The sequence below is a fragment of the Diceros bicornis genome, chromosome 37 (genome assembly GCF_020826845.1).
Source record: "Diceros bicornis minor isolate mBicDic1 chromosome 37, mDicBic1.mat.cur, whole genome shotgun sequence".
Lineage (NCBI taxonomy): Eukaryota > Metazoa > Chordata > Mammalia > Perissodactyla > Rhinocerotidae > Diceros > Diceros bicornis.
The window spans coordinates 1050107-1067883 of NC_080776.1; the positions used below are offsets into that span (position 1 = coordinate 1050107).

At 40.1% G+C, this 17777-nt stretch overlaps 1 protein-coding gene across 31 annotated transcripts in view; it reads left to right on the forward strand.

The window, feature by feature from the left end:
• Positions 1-17777, forward strand: part of MAP2 (microtubule associated protein 2) — a 284984-nt gene that overhangs the window by 168942 nt on the left and 98265 nt on the right. For 30 of the 31 annotated variants that reach the window (XM_058532876.1, XM_058532885.1, XM_058532884.1 and 27 more), the window contains exon 4: positions 8310-8387. The exons of the other annotated variant lie outside the window; for it this stretch is intronic. The gene's annotated coding sequence lies outside the window, so the exon portion shown is untranslated. The remainder of the gene's footprint in view (positions 1-8309; positions 8388-17777) is intronic. 31 annotated transcript variants of the gene reach the window in all.

Here is a 17777-nt window from a genome sequence, read left to right on the forward strand (position 1 = left end):
AGGACTTCTGTACTGTTATTATTGGAGCCATGATTTTAAAAGATCATACATTTTTTAAGTCTCAATAGTTCTGTTTAAAGACTGTTGACTCTTCATGGGCCTAGAGCAGCTCTAAAAACGATTCTCAGAGTGCGAGTGAAACCCTACCTCTGAAGCAAACTTTTGTGCCAGCAAATACCAGAGGTGGCTGGTGTAGCCCCCCGGGAGCCCAGGGGAGCCCAGAGTTCCTTTGGAACAACAGTAATTAGAGCAGCTGGAATATTTGCAGCCTCACTGGCTCACTTGCTGGTTTTCTTAGCTTAGACTTGAATCTTATTTTCATATGTTTTTGTATAAATCAGACACATGTGGCTTGATTATAGACGTTAAGTGGCCACTAGGAGCTTTAGATAAAAGCCTTTCATGAACACGCAACACGCAATGCTGTGGGTTCCCTGGGATCTGGCGACAGCTCTGCAGTCCTATCTCTCTGGGCCACTCCTCCTGTGTTGATGTCTGCCCTCCTCCTCCCTCCATTCCCACTGCCTGTCATCTCAGTGGTATCTATTTACTAGAATCTCAGCCAATTAAATAAAGCATAATAATGGAACACCCTTCACAAAGGAGGGGAATTTCATGGCCACCGACAGAAGAATAGAAGAGGGGGAAAACATTTTAAAGAGCTCTCAGCATATGATTTGCCTCCTCCTTTGCTTCCTATTTATAGGGAGGCAAAGCCTTTTTTTTTTAACCAGCATCTTCTATGCCAAGTCCTCCCCTTTGTTTATTGAAACCTTAATGATATATCTTTGTGCGTCTTAATGTTTCTCAGATACTGATGGGAGAATCGTTATATCATGCACACATGAGTATTGTTATAGAATTTCCAGAACACCTGGGAATGCTAATATTGTGGATTCGGATATATTTCAAGGCTAGATTTTATTTTGATGTATCTTCTCAGCCAGTAAGTAATATTGTCACTCAATTAAGAAATCTTCACTTTTTAAAATGGGTTATTACTGGCAATTTCTTCAGTAATAAAATGTTGGCTGCCACTATTAAGAAAATAACTTGGGGAGGAAAAGAAGAGACTTCAGATTAGCCAACTTGTCCCCACCGCGCTAATTAAGTGATCACGCATTGCCTCTTGAACAATATGCAGCAGAAGATGAAGGACCCAAATCAGCTGGAGATCACTCGTAATTGTAGGCTCTTCCCCAGGACTGCACCGAGCTGATGAAACACCTCTGCTTCCAGAGCTTCTAGCTCTTCAGGCTAAAACTAGATCTGCCAGTGTTCATTTTTCCGGTCAGGTGACTGCAGCACAGCATTTGCCTCTCTCGGGGAGTCGTCTTCTCTAAATGCAGCCTTTTCAGATTATGCAGCAGTCGGGAATGTCATCCTCAGAGCATGCAGACGCTCAGACAAAGAACACCGTCAGTTGATTCTGCCTGCTTTAGACCCCAGCTGGAATCTGAGTGCTCACAATGCCCTCAGAAAGAGCCTGGCGCTCTGTCCCCGGGTTGAATAAATGCCTCCTCGGTGCGATTTCTGTCTGCTGCTGCCGGTTGACAGATGGCTCCCAGCAGGTGAACTGGGGGCTGTTAGTGAATGAGCTGCTTTCTTTCTCCGGCACAATCCTTCTCAAAGGCGCTCTGTGTCTTAAGAACTTACAAAAGGCATTTGGCTGTAAAGCAAAACTGAAGAGAAGAGTTGAAGCTAAGGCACCATGTGTTAGCATGAACTCTGCTCCAGTTAACTCCTCGTCTCTTCTCAAGGGTCTGCAGTAGTGCTAAGTGGTGAGGAAACACTATTGGAAGACTGATGTTGACACCTCGCAATTTTCCACGATTGTCAAAGCATTTTTCTACAGATGATTTTATTTAAGTTTTGCAGCGACTCTATAAGGGAAATCTCATTAATAATCTCCATGTTACTGATAACACTGAGGATCCCCAGAGTTAGAAGGTCCTCTGAGTATTCCATAGCCAGTAGGTGATAGGCCAGGATTCCAACGAAGCTTCCATCTCCCAGGTTTGTGTTGTTTTTGTTTCAGAGATCTAACTTCATCAAATTCTAGTCAGAATGGTTAGGGAAATAAACTTGTTATCATTCTTTCATTCATTTACCCTTGACTAATCACCCACTTTCAAATCAGGGAAACTGCAAGCCAGGGAAATAAGGAGATTTCATTGGTTGGAACAGAGGAGTTCATATACACAAAATTAAAGCATAGCACGCCTTTCCATTTTCTGCAGTGCATACCTCAATTTTTCATTCCTTTGATGAGTAGTTGTTGAGCAAGTCCTTGATAGCAGACAGGGGATATGGTAGCCAATGCAAAAGAAAATGGCCCCAGATGTTCCAGAGCTTACAGAAGAGCTGGGGTGGGGTGGGGCAGGCATGAGACAGATAGCACAGGGTGCTGCTGGAGGTGCAGGGAAATAGGTAGTGGTAGGAGGGTGAACTGCTAATCCCTCTTGAGATGATTTGATGGTATAGCAACCTGACTTGAAGGGCATTGTATACTCTCATATTGTTAATATTTTTGTCTGTTGGTGTTCATTTTGAATTCAAAATACTGTGAAAAAAAGAATTCATGTATTTGGCAGAAACCGACGGCTTCTAGGATTGCAATAAAGCAGAGAAAAGGGTGGGGATATGAATTTCTTTCCATTTCAAGGAGCCTTCATTAACAACACAAGGAATTCATAAGAACGCCGGGTGAGTGATAGAAACAAGAACTGTACGGCAACAGACAGAGACGTTCCTGGAGGCCACTGGGGAGGATTCACTGAGAAGAGAGCTTCCGTTCAAGGAGGAGTTGACAGACCTAGAGGAGGGAAGGAAGGGAGTGGGTAGACAGAGAGGAAGAGAAGAAAAAGAGAGAGAAGAGGACTTTGCAGAAGGTGAGAAGAAAACTAAGAAGCTGGGATGAGAAGGGCAATTAATAGATCCACCAAGGAACTAGTCTGAGGAGATGTGAGGGTGTGTGATGCTAGGAAGTTGGGGATAAAGTTGACGAAGTAGAGGGTTGTCGTGGTGCAGAAGACCTTGAGGACTGGAACTTTAGTGTTTATCACTGACGGGAGAGTTTTGAACCTGCTAGTGAGCTCAGTAAGAGGCCTCCTGGCAGGTGAGTTCTGTGGTAGCCTCACTCTGTCCTCGCTGCCTCCCCCCCGTTTCTTCTCCTTGTACCACATGATCCTGCGGATCTGCAGTTACTTATTCTGCCGTTTTAAAAATGGCTAGTATTTGCATGGAAATTAGAAACAAATGAACAGATGGCTTTCTGTCAGGCAAAGAAGTGTGATTTCTTCAAATATATTCTGATTCTGAGCAGAAGACGGCAGTGTAATATATAAATGAAAACACTGACGTGTGTGGCCCCTGCTGCCCAGGGCTCTCTGGATTGTAGTGCCAGTTCATATTTTATTTATAAAATGAAACATTCATTTATATTTATCTATGTTCAACAGAGTCAGCGTGTGTTCCCAATTTAGGAAAATAAGTTTTTAGCTGATACCACCAAGCATTATTTCTTTTCAACCCTTTTCAACAAGGAAGGAATCGAAACGCGACCCTACAGTAACTGTTGGTCTTCTGGTCATGTCTATTTCACTGCTGCAGTGGAGATTTTTACTGCTCACCAGATGTCCACTGATCCTCCACGTTTCTCAACCCCTTGGCTTTAAGCCGAGCCATGTGGTTAGTTCAATCCAGTGGGCCAGGAGAGGAAGTGATGTGTATCATTTCCACGGTAAAGCATTTCAGAGCCAATGCACAGCCCTCCGGTGTCTTCCTCCCTGCTGCAGAAATCTGGAGGCCTGAGTTAAGCCACAAGAAGAATGGATCCAGGTCGCTGGGTCACTGCGTGGGGCAAAGGTGGCCTGGAGAGCTAACGTCTCACGTCAGGATTTGTATGAACAGGATAGAAACCTTGATTATGTAAAGACTCTGAGACCTAAGTCTGACTTTTCTGATGAATCCAGTCCTTCATCCTTCACCTATTCGCATCCTATTTTTACTTGAATTATGTTGAGATGCTTTTGACAAGACTAGATAATTTCTACTAGGTCAGCTTAACCCAGTCTGCTAGTGCTTGGCAATAGCCTGGAGTAGCAGTTTTGAGAAAGAAAGGGGAAAATTCTTACTGTCTACCTTACTTAGATTCTCTAGTCAACTGGAGATAATATGTTTTGAATAGGCTTTTGTTAACTGTCCTTAATTCTTTTAAGTGTATGTTTTAAAATATGTTTCCTTTACAGGAAACATAATGTTCTCCTAAAAAGAATTTTTTCAAAAGCCCCTGGGAAGGAATATCTTTCTCTGATCTATTCAGCCGTCAGTGATGTTGGCTCTCTGTGACTTCTGGCCGCTCACAGATCAGTAGTGATAATGAGCTGTTTCTGAACCTGGGAGGCATAGGAGGGGTTTAGTGGCAGTTAAACGGGATGATGTTATGTTGGCAGCTGCTCTCCTGTGGAAAGGCTGCTGGGATAGTGGGTATTTTCCCAACACTATTGGCAGTTCAGTCCTCAGCAGTTGAAACCTTGTAATCCTGGAAAGTGCACTGAATTACATGAACAGTTCAAAATCTCCTAGAGCAGGTTGATGGAGGAGGTGGAGAACATGTTGTTATTGTTTATTTGAGGGCTAACTGAGGAGGCTAATGCTAGCCAGTGAGGTTAAGTTTAGCCTTCAGAAACACTTTTCAGGATTCCAGCAACTTCAACCATCTCAGAGGTCAACTTCTCTGACAAAGGCTATCAAAACATGAACAATGACTAAATGATACTTATACTAGAATGTGTTTCAGAGATTAATGAAAAGTATATCCTGGCCTCATAATCCAGGGAATATTTTTTCTTGACTTTGTTGCTGAATGAAACATGGGTTCTTACATCAGTTGAGAAATCCACACTTTGGCAATATTTTCCTCATGAGATTCTAAAACTCTGCATGAAGTTATCACTGTAACTTCAACACTATAGGTGTCACATAACTTACACATAAATATGTCAGCAGCCAAACATGTATTATTGCAGCCTAAGTGCATTCTATGCACATCCTATTTATCTGAGTAATCAGCTGATAAAAGCTGATTTTGTTTATGGCTAAACAGTGTCTATTTTGGGTTCCTCTCATTAAATGATTTACTCAACTTACTTTGTGATGCCAACATACATCCTATTCTCTATTATGTGTAGGCTAGCCCTTATATATATACATTTATATATATACATTTATGTATGTATATGTAGTTGTTTGACTGTATTTGAGTTTTCCGGTGTCATCAGTCATGATTCTCAACAGTGTTCAGACCCAGCTCTAAGAGGTTCTGGAAAGCGCACAAGCAAATCCGATAGAAATAATGGAGTAGAGAACAGAGGCAGAACTGCAGCTGAGTAAATTTCAATTTGTTCAAGAAGCTGAGTATGCTGGATAGTATATGTGCTGAGTAAGTATTTCTAGTAAATTGGAGGTTGCCATCGATGAAATACCACTTCTCAGAGGATCCACAAAGCCTTCTGCTTGAAATGGTCTTTAACCAGAGTTGAAGACCTAAAACCAGCTCTCAGGGTCTATAGAGTTGGCATGTGGCTGAAAGGCTTGGCCACTTCCTGACTGTGTCAGGCTGGGAAGGGCACTTAGGATCTCTTGGCCTCGGTTTTCTCATCTGTGAATTGGGGATAATAACAGTTGCCTATCTTAGAGGGTGATAGTGAGGAATAAATGAATTACTATATATGAAGTCCTTGGAACCTTGAGTGGCATGTAGTAAATGCCGTGTAAATGTTCGCTAATGTTATTTTAGGTATGTTGCAGCCACTCTGTATAATGTATCAAATGCTAAAGCTGTGCCAAATAACATTCTTAACAAAAACTGTGTTAAAGTGATTTAATCCTTTTCATATGGAATAAAAATTATCCCTTCTGACTGCACTGTGTTAATTTAAAATAACTATTAAATTTTATGTGCCTTACGGAGTAGGCCACAAGTTGCTTTTTGAAAATGAATCCCAGATGGCATTTATCTCTTTCTCATAAAATAAAGTCTAGAAAAAAGATAGTCATTTTAATTTTCTAACAAACAAAAAAACACAAAAATCAGGATGATGGGTAAATAGGGCATTATTTTTATGAGTAATAGGTACTGGGTACCCTTAATTTTCTAATCGTCATCTCATCCTTTGCCCAATAATCGCCAAATTCTGTTGGAATGAAATTAGCTTTTACGTGTTTAGGGCTGGAATTTCACTTTCATTTATATATAACTATAGTGTAAATTTTTACAAAGACTAAAAAACACGATGTTATTTTTTAGATATTGTTTTTAGTGTAGCTCAAATGATGAACTTGTTCTTTGATAATAGCTGTTGGCAAACGTTTTCTGTAAAGGGCCAGATAGTAAATATTTTGGGTCACATGTAAATATAGAAAAGGCCCTACAGTCTCTGTCACAGCCTCTGTTACAACTACTCAGCTCCGGCCGTGTAGCGTGAGTGCAGCCACAGACATCTCGGAAGTGAATGGACGAGGCTGTGTGCGAGTAACGCGGTATTTAGAAAAACAGGCAGCAGCAGGATGGATCTGGTCCATGGACTATAGTTTGCTTATTCCTGTTCTGTAGAATTCCTTTTTTCTTTTGCCTTATTTTTACTCAACTGAAAGATACATGCACACATCTGTAATGTGTACTTGCACCCTTATACACATGTGCATGTGTACTTGAAAATCATGAAAATTGAGTACAAAAAATAGGCACCTTAAGGAATTCGAAGAGGAAATAAATCATGATATTTTATTCAGCATTCATTTGTTAAATACCCAAAGACTCTTTCTATCAGAGAAGGTCCAGAGCTGGTCTACCATTTTATTTTTGTTCTACAACCGACCTACCGAATTTGCTTTTAATCAAAACTACCTTTAAAAATTCTTTCAATAGTCCTAAGTTATTGTGTATAGAGCTCTGTATAATAATGTTGGGTAGATCTCACATTTGAGAACCACTGAGCTGGACTAAAGGGAATAAAAGCTGTGTTCAGAGGTCTGGGTGATCAAAACTTTTCTTCCTAAGATAAGTATCAGATTATTTGAGGGAGTGCAGAATTCTACTGTGTTTCTTCTTGCCTACAGAATTTTCTTAACTTTTAAAAATTATTCAGCCTTTCTAACCTGAATATGCATTAATAGACTTATCTGCTACTGCACGTTTTTTGTGAAGGCTCACAGGTCAAATGAACTAAAACGTGTAAAAGCACTTGACATGAGACCTGTTCCCGTTGCTTTTGAGTGCAACCCTTGTCTGTTCACATTCAGACACACGTGGTTATTGGAAGGGTCCTGGAAGGGAGCTGAGCCTCCTGCTTCTTGTCTTTCCAAGTTTCCATTTCCTACTGGCTCTTAAAGAAGACTTAATAGCTATCACCGTTTGAGTCTTAGGGCTCCTTCTTGTAAAGCTACACCTTCCTTGAGGATATACAATGGAGTCCACACCCGTCACTCAGGCCCTGGCAAAAGCACACGGAGATGCATAGGTTTAGACACCTGTGGTAAGAGAGCAGGACTTCGAAATGGGCCTCAGCTCTGCCCTTGCATTTAAGGACTTGCTTATGCATTGTGCGCCCTTTGTAGTCTTCCCTATAGAGGAGGAGGATTACACCTGAATGGCGTATAAGGTACAAAACAAGCCTAGCGACTTCTAGTAATTGTGTTTACTTCTAGATACTGCTTCAGTAAGAAGTATTCTGTGCTGTTCTAGTGGAATTTCTAAGCAGAAGTGCTAATCCAGATTCACTTTTAGGATTCTGAATGTCAAAATAAGTTTAGTACTCTACGGAGAAAAGTTAATGTGTTGTTAAAAAATTCCTCTCCAGTCTGTGCTGGAGAGAATCAATGCAGGCTGGGCTAGAGGCCCAGTCCTTAAAGCTTACTGAATATAATTAATGGTTTACCAGAGTGAATATATTCTCTTGGGGGAGAATACAGTTGCTGGCTATTTATTAGCCAGAAACAATTTAAAATTTTATTTTTCCCTTGGATATTATACTTACGAAGCTTCACCGGAGTAAAGCTAAAAGGTGAGAACAAGTCTGCAACAGTTAGCATTGTCAGTGCCCTATTCCAGACACCTGAAATAGTGCCTCCCGGGCTGCACATGCTCATGGGGTGTCACTGGGAAGAACCATCCTGAAGTCCATCTCATGGTTACGCAATATAAGAAGAAAAAGCCACGAGCTGAATTTGTACTGAGCTACATGGCGTAATTGATATATGTGGATCAGAGACTAAATTATTCATTTCCTAAATTCTTTTTTTTACAGAAAGAAGCCAGGTCATATTATCAACCCTTTGAGAACACAACATAACAAACTGTACCATTTTACCACTTCCTTGAATAGGTAAGACCCTCCCCTCTCTACAGTAAAAGTTACCCACCATTGTGAAAAATAACTCTTTCCTAACCATGTTTTAAAAGCTCTTTTATCAATTCATTTTGATAAGGGAGAAACGCACATATGAATTCTAGAGCTGATAGGTTTAGAATGATTAAAATAGCACTTCCTAATGTTTGGAGTGATTTGATAGCAAAAGAATGAAATGATCTTTCTCTGCAGCCAGGGCTGAGCTAAGCCTGTCTCTCCTGTTGTGGTGAGCAACACCACTAATGTTACCTCGTGCCAAATGTGGTCCTACACGACTGGCTTTGCGTAAACTAAACCATTTGTTCCTTACAGCAGCCCTGGGGGTAGATGTGGAGATCTCGCCCATCTTCCAGATCAGAGGCGTGAGGCAGAGGGAGAGGAGGCAGTCGGTGTAGTTCAGCCGAGGGTGTGCGCCAGGTCCCAGCTGCTGGTGGAAGAACACCAGCTTCGGCTGTTCTTGTGAGAGCGGTTTCACGTTGTGTAGAAATGTCTAGCAGTCAGATTCTCCTGTGTTTTGAGTTGGTTCTATCTGAATTTATGGAAGAAAAAAAATGTCATGCATTGACTGAAAGGGCCGTATCAGGCAAACTGTCATTTTATGTTTGTGCTTGTTACCTGTACCGTTGCTGCATGAGTAAATAAAGGGATGTATGCACTTGAGCTCAGTTTACAAGCAGAAACAATGTTTTCCTTTATTTAACATATTTCTTTAAACCTAAGGTTCCTCTGATAAAAGCAGAATAATATTACAGAAAGATTTCAAATGAATGATTTCTTATTCTAGGAAATGAGGAATGCATTTTAATTTCATTTCTTTTTGTTAGAAGCACTGTATATACCATCTTAAATTGGCCCCAGCAATATTCACTTTACTGTTTTCATTATTTCTCTATTATTTTATTTCTTGTCAAGAACATTTATTAAAAAAAAGAAAATTTTAAAAGCAAAATACAGAAAATATTATAACAAATACCCAAGTATCAGCCACATGTATTAAAAAAATGCTGACATTCAGCTTTGTTCAAATCTCTTCTAAACAATAAACCATCACAGAGAGAGCAAAAGCTCCCTCTTCTCCCTTTCCTTTCTTTCCAAAAGGTGTCACAATCCTGAAGATGATAAACCCTCCCGTGCATGTTCTAATACTTTAATGACATGTGTATGAAACAATATGCCCTATAATTATTTACATTTTAGAAGTTTACATAGATGGTCTCATACCGTGCATATTCTCCTGCAGCTTGCCTTCACTCAACATTCTATTTAGAGATTCGTCCATATTGATACGTGAAGATCCAGTTGGCTCATTCTAACTGCCATAAAGTTGACTCATTTTAGTGTTTCAGTCATCTGGTGCTTAGTATTGTTAATTATTACTTCTAAATAACTTTTAGCGTTTTGAAGATTTAATGCTAAAATGGTATAAGCATGGCTTTTGTTGATGCAAATAATCAATAACAATCTATAAATCAAAATTGGAGTGAGTTTATTATAGGAGCCAGTTTTGAGGACTGTAGCCCGGGAGAATGCTTCCACCAAGGAAGGAAGCTCTCCAAAGAAGTGGGGTGTATAGCCTAGTTCTATACCATCTTGGAACAAGGAACATATATCAAATATGACAGGAGTGTCCCTTTTACTACAGTCATGAGACTCTTTGCTAGTACAGCAGGTTGGTGGTCACAAAGTGAGCACAGCAGGTCAGTAACTAATCCGTAGTTTTGGGGAAGAAATGCTTATCTATAAAGAAATGCTGATATGGGGGAGGCAACATCCCTATTTTTAAGGGCATAGTTCTCAGCTTTGGGACACAGTAAATGTTTAAGGTAGGTGCACAATGCATGCTCAATAGGCCTCATCAGGCGTTTCTGGAAAAACAAGGTCAGATGAATTAGTTTTAAACCAAATGGCTTCTGGGCCGGCCCCGTGGCTTAGCGGTTAAGTGCGTGTGCTCTGCTACTGGCTGCCCGCGTTCGGATCCCGGGCGCACACCGACCACCGCTTCTCCGGTCATGCTGAGGCCGCGTCCCACAAACAGCAACCAGAAGGATGTGCAACTATGACATACAACTATCTACTGGGGCTTTGGGGAAAAAAAAGGAGGAGGATTGGCAATAGATGTTAGCTCAGAGCTGGTCTTCCTCAGCAAAAAGAGGAGGATTGGCATGGATGTTAGCTCAGGGCTGATCTTCCTCACAAAAAAAAAAAAAAAACAAATGGCTCCCTCATATCTCCACATATCTTCTTGTTTTTCATTTATTCATCTCTTTCAACGCATCTTGGGATTTGTGTATAAGAAATCCAAAGTTATTAATATGTGGTCGATATCATGCCCATTCAGTTTATGTTTCCTTTTTTCCTATTAGGAAAGCATTTTTTTGGTGGCTGTAAGGATCTTGCGAACTCATGGGACTCATGATTTTTACTGCTTTTGCCCTAACACAATAATTGAAATCTGTTTTATTTCCCCATAGATGAAATACTGACTATTCCCAAATACAGTGTAAATACTACCTTTGAAATTTGATACTTAAAAGAAAAACACTCTTGTTTGGCCCATGTTAATTGCTTGTGTTCCCTTCAAAAATCATGAGAGAAACTCTTAAAAAAAAAAAGATTTTCTTCCTAATTTTCTCTAACACTATAGTTAATTCCAGAATTTGTTTATGGTAAAGGAAATGTCAACATACAGTAGTAAGATTTATAGACAAAGAATCTTTCATAATTGTTTTATTTTCTGAAGGGAGTAAATTACTACTCTGGCAAAGTCAGGGGAGAAAGAAGAGAGAAACTCACCTTTCCTGGGCAAATATGACTGAATATGAGACTTTGTGTAAGCCTCGCAGGTCAGAAGTGCAATTCTGCAGATGGTGAAATCGAGGCCCATACACGTCAGGTAACTTCTCAAGATCACACAGTGACTGCAGAGACTGGATTCAAACGCATCTCTCTCAGACTCCAAAACTATACTGCCTACCAGAAAAAACAATTGGGAAAACCTAACTGTTTGACACATAAATAGCAGTTTTGTTTATTCCACCAATGTTTATTGGGATCGTTTTATGTGAGTTGAGGTGGCTGATGTTGGAAAATCAAGGAAGACACATTATCTACCCAGACTGAGAAAACAGGCTATGAGGAAGGGCAGAGACTCCTCAGTGAACCATCATGTGACTACTTAATTCCATATCTCTCTTTTGCTGTCTTAACATTGTTGACCAGGTAATTACCTTTGAGGTCACCTAACCATGCCAGTTAGGTTATATTAATGGGACAGTAGGAGTGAAAGTGCTTTGTAAATGACAAAATCTTTACAATCGTTTACTGACATTACTAATTATTCTGTAAAATTTAGAATCGAATATTTCAAATCTAATGCATGTAATTCTAAATGTAAAGATAATATATGTCTCTGAAGTTTGAGTCTGACTATGTCATTTAATATCAGTGTCTCTGTGTTACAGAAGCCACGTTTAACATCGTAGTATAGTTAACAGCCCTGACAGTGGGTTTGTTTCCAGCCCCCACCACCTATTAGAGGAATATTATTTAACCTCCTTAAGCCTCACAGCAGATAATAACAGTAGAAGCGCATGCCTGTCCAGAATCTGGTCATTTCTCATGACCTCTGCCATATCACTGGAATCCGCTCTCTCACCTTGCCTACTGCAATGGCCTCCTGTGCTCAGTCTTGCTCTCCTACAGTCTGTTGTTCTCATAGTGTGATCTTTTATAAATTTTAATCAATTGATATGACTCTTTTGTTCAAAATCCACCAATGGCTGCCCACAATAGTCAGATGAAGGCCATATTCCTACTGTGCCCAGCAAGGTGCTAAATAAACCGGCATCTTCTACCTGCCTGACACCATCTCAACATCCTCTCCTCTCACTGGGGGCAGACTGTGACGTCTGAGCTGTGTCCAGAATGGTCTCTATCTTGGTGGACCCTTGCTTGATGAAGGACTGAATAGGTATGCGAGGATTCCTGTAGAACACACACAGCATCCTTAAGCACATCAGAGACGGTGGTTGCCCTTTTAAGGATTCCTTTGGTTTGTCTTAATAGATTCCATCGCTTCTGGAATGCTAAGGAGCTGTCATGCATGTTTTTGACACATGATTTTATAGCATTATGACAAAAATTTTTTCTACTGATATGTAATCTTGAATCTTAATTTATAGTACCGAAAACACAGAGATAAATTAGGGACAAATTATTTGGGTAGATAAAAGAAAACCATTTAATGAGCAGAAAATATTTATTTGATTATTACATGCCATTTTTTATCTAAATAATAATATTAAGATTTGCCATAATGTGACATTGCTTATATTTTGCTTTATTTTCAGAATAGATTTATATCTTTTCATCATTCATAGAAGGGTGAAGTTTAACCTTTGAGGTAATTTTCTGTAAAACAGAAAATTGGTTTTTGGTTTATTTTTACAATACTCCTTAGGAGCAGTGCTTGATGAGTGTTGACATTGTTAAGAACATTTGTCAAGAGAAGGATAAACAGTAGGACCACAATACCCCAACAGTTAAGGAAAAGAGAAAGAAAAACTGGTATTTTCACCATCCCCTCCGAAAATAAATACCTTGACTTGTGTTGACTACTATCTCATCAGCATTCAGCTCTGGTCCGTGGCACTCTATATGAATAACTTTAAAGGCAGATTTAACATTCTAAAAATAAATGTATTGGTAATGTAGGACATCAGATGTTCCCTTTATGGAAGCTTATTCTAATTTGTACTATCAGCTGGCACTCATACCCAGACCCCAAACTTTTCTGGCTCTTACTGAGCAAGAACCTATTCCAGGGTGAGGTTCTGTAGGGGATTCTCTCATGGTGAACTAGAGGCGTAAGGAGGGAGAGTTGCCCACATAGTCCAGCAGGAGTTAAAATAACAATAACGTCCTCCTACTTAACAGGCTGAGTCATAAGCACATTCTGCTGATTTCTCGGCAGTTCCAAGCAGATTGTTTGGGCTGGATTCTGTAGGCAGAGGTGGGCACCGCCTGCTGCAAGAGGCTGTACTTCTTGTTAGGAGGGTGCTGTTATTAAGTCTTGTGTTTTAACAGTCTGGCAAAAGGAGATAGGAAAAGACAAGAATTTGGTACCAATGAACATTTTTTCTGAGGCTTAGAATAAAAGAATGGTGATCCAGGCCTGGTTATTGTGCATTTCGTTCTTTTCCTGACCCTTAGTAAAGGTCACTTAAAAAGAGAGGCTTCCCGGGGGAGGTCTTAGAAGTCGGATCTTGCCGGGTGTTTGCCTTCAGAAAACTCTGTGGACCAGTTGCACCACAGTAGCCTTGTCTCAGTCAGTTTGGGGAAGGGGTCAAATCTGCTTTCTGCTTAAGCAGAAGGGGGAAAATTGTTCTATGGTTACTGAGGTACCTCATAATCCAGGGGCTGGGCACTCTTCCTCCCTCAGCCCAGGCCTCCAGTACATTTGCCTGAACCTTTCAGAGGCCTTTGATGAGTTTGCCTTCTCCTGACTCTTATAACCTGACTTTCCTGCGTGTTGGCACCATATGATTTTTCATACACATCAGATCATTTCTTTTTCCTACTTACAATTTTCCTATAATATAAAGGTCCAAACTTATTACAGACTTTTCAAAACAGGGCTCCAAGCAGCCATTTCTGGATGGTCTTCCATTCGTCTCTCTCACTCAGTTGCCTTTCCTTCATTCTGACCGAGCAGACTACTTCTTGCTTCTTCAACTCGATGATTTCTCTTTGTACTCCATGTTTTTCTTATGTTACTATTTCTGTGACTCCTGCCTAAATACCCATCTTCCCCTTTCTGACTTGCAAGAGCCTATGTCTGTTCAATTCAAACATCAGTCCTGTGAAACTTTCTTCTCTAGCCCAGAAAATGGTATTAATTGTGCCTTTGGGGGAGCAGGGGCTTCCATAGCCTTCTAAGCGTATGTGGGCTACAGAAAAATCATCTTGTGTGTAGTTATTTCCATCCCCGTCCTTCTCCTTGGCTCTGTGAAGTCCTCAAAGGCAAAAGTTTTATCTTTTTCATATTTGTGCCTCCAGAACCATGTTATTGGATTTGAAACAAAATAGTATTTATTAAATTGTTGTAAATAGTTAATAAAACAAAAACTAATGACTAAATGATGATTGAAAGCGTAAGTGGTAAACAAATGAGGGTTTAAGGAGGTCAAAAAGAAATGAGCTATAGTCTCGGTGGCAGATTTACAAAACAGGTTTTATGGTGGGGGTGGTTGTTTTCTTGTCGTTTCCTTTATATGTGAGATTGTTTGTTTTGGATAGGAAAAAGAGTATGTTTGTGTCAGAAAGTAAGGGAAGAAGGAGGCTGACACTATGAGACCACAAGGGGATATTTAAGGAAGCAAAATTCCAGAGTGGGCAGGAAAAGTTGTGTTAAAGAACAAGTAGAGAGATTAATTTTAACAAAAATGAGGGCCACCTATTCCTCTAAGGAAAGGTGAAGACAATGAGGGAAGCGAAGAGGGATGGGGTAGACGGGACGTAGACTGTGTGTAAAGGCTTCTGGCTTCTCCCATCTCAGGAAGGGCCGTGCTTCCACTTTGTCCTTGGCAAACATCAGACTGTCCTAAGATTCTCTGAAAGTGATCGCAAATTCTGTCTCCACCTTGGCCACAAAGCAGGTGTTACAAGAGGACTACCCAAAGGCTGGGCCGCCTTGCTCCATCCATACCAGAGAAGAAGCGGGGCATGGAGAGGGTGGTTCAGGTCCAGGAGCAGCAGGAACTGCTCTCTCACCTCTCCCTCTCCAGCACCCACGGCTGTTCCAACTGCTGTCAAGATTTGCTGTGCAGGCAATAAGTTGGGGATAGTTACTTAAATTTGTTTCCTTTCACCCTGTTAAACTTCTATTAGTCTCATCCTTTTTAAAAAATCTCATTATACTTTTTTTCAAAACAAGTATATGAGTTAGGATTGGCTGATTACTGAAACAAATAGATCCAGCAATGTGTTATAACTTTATTTCTTGCTCACTTAACAGTCTGGGTGGGTGTTTGGGTTGGGAGACTGTCCTCTTCATAGTCAACTGGGGATCCAGGTGCCTTCCGTCTGTGGCTTTACTTGGTCATTGTCTCCATCCAACTGGTCAAAGGGCAAAGACCAAGGAGGGGCACCTGGGAGTTGTATGTAAGCCAAACCCCAAAGTGGCCGTAATCACTTCTGCTCACGTGCCAGTGGTGAGAGCTGAGTCCTGTGACACACCTAGCTCCAAGGGAGGTTAGGAAACATACTCCTGCCATGTGTCAGGACGAAGAAGGAAGAGATTTTGGCCAACTGCTAGCAGTGTCTGTTATACCGAGGGAAAATCTGTCTACAGAATTAATATATTTGAACATTTGGATCAAATAGCTCAAGCCCTGGTGAGAATAGGTACCAGTCATACTACAGAGGTAGAACTGTGAATCATAATTTCAGTATCATGTTAAATTGGTAAATGCATTAGATACATCCATTTATCAAAGTTAATTCTTACAGTAGTACGCAAAAAAGATATTTTTAAAACCCTCCGTATAGAAATAAGCCTTATGTCCAAAAGGATAATGGCTAAAAAAAGCATAGTGCCCAGTACCACTCTTGGTTTTCTTCAATAACTTCTTGCTAAATAAATCAATTGATTAATTAATAGATGTAGAAAGCTTCCTTGAGGAACAAAGTAAATATTTGTACTTTGATGAATTTCTGGAATTCATTATAAAAATACATGAATTGATGGTCAAAACTCATTTTGAACTCAGGAAGTATGTGCCGTTTAAAGAAAAATAACAAGTAAAGGTAAAATGTTGAGGAAAAAACTCACAATGGGTACTTTTTCAAAGATTTTTAAAGAATTTTGGTGTTTTGATGAACTCGTAAATAATCATATATAGATTTCCCATCATATTTTGTATCTGTTCTCTTGGGACTATTGATTTGGACAGTAGGAAATTTGCTGTTTGTATGAGGGTAGCATTACATCTGATTATTTTATATGAATAGAATATTGTGTCACAGTGTTGTATAAAAACCATTCTATTCACTTTCTACAAAATCAGCTTATCTGCTAAATAGTTTTATCATGGAGCTTTAGTTTCCTGTGATTGCAGAACGCTCAGGTTTTTGGGAAAATACTGCATTGCGGTAAGCGTATGATAATTGGTTTTTCTTTGAAGGTTAAAACACCTTTTCCATGTGAGAGTAGGTAGCAATTTAATCAAGTTCTCATGGCATCAGAGAGCGTTTTAAAATGAAGAAACCCTAATAAAGCTGGCCTTTTTCACGAGTATATAAGGAAAGGCAGTTTGATGTATCAGCCTGTGTGAGAAGAATGAGGGGTGACGAGCAAAAATCCAACAGGGCTGAACCTGGAGGCTGATTCCTTCTGAGTGTCTGTCAGATCTCTCTTCCTGAGAAATATGATGGTTTACTTAAACCTGCTAATTTTTTGCGATTAATTTTTTTACTCTTTTTCTTTTCTCACCCACCCCCTGCACTTTTTTAAATGAATGTCAAGGACTGCAATCATACCACGTGCTCACAGGAATTACTTCAGAAGGCAGTCTGGTTCTGAGACAGCTGTAGTCTCTATAAGAGAAATTTAGAATTCACTAGGGCAAATACTTCAGTGAGGGGGTGCCGAAGCTTGAGTCATTTAAAACCATTATGAACAGAGACCCAGGAAAAATCTGGTAGTAATCAATCCTGAATAAAGAGCAAGGGGCCAAAACAATCAAAAGGGCTTTTTCCAAGACAGGCTGCTGTGGTACTAGAAGGTTCCTGCTACTGGGAAGCAGTGTGTAAGGCTTTTGTTCTGGGCCTGTGTATTCCCTTTTGGCATACGTTTACTACTGGAGTGGGTCTTGTTTTTGGAACCTAGGAATTCTAGAGTAAACTTTGTTCTAAAAGCAAGAGAAATTAAAAAATATAGTAATATAAGATAATGTAATATTAATATACATGCACACTCATATATAATCTACCTGTACACACATATGTCTATGGATCATTTAAATATACGCTGCAAAATTCTTCAATGAAGGGAAATTCTTCAATGCAGCTCTGTAGGGAAGTAGCATACTGATGTGTAGTGTTTATGTGATTTTATATAATTTTCTCATTGCAGAGCTGAGTAACTATATTGCATAGTTTATATTATTTGGACATAGAAAATACATAGAAAACCCTTCTGACTTTTGTTTTTCACAATGATTTGAGTCATGACAAGCCTCTCTTGCATCTACTGCTTCTGGCATCCAGAAGCTACGGGCTTCTCATCCTCTTAGCACCCAGGTGATCAGAGCGTCATTGTGTCTCGGCTGAGGACTGCAGTAGACTCTGCCCTGGGCCATGTTTCCA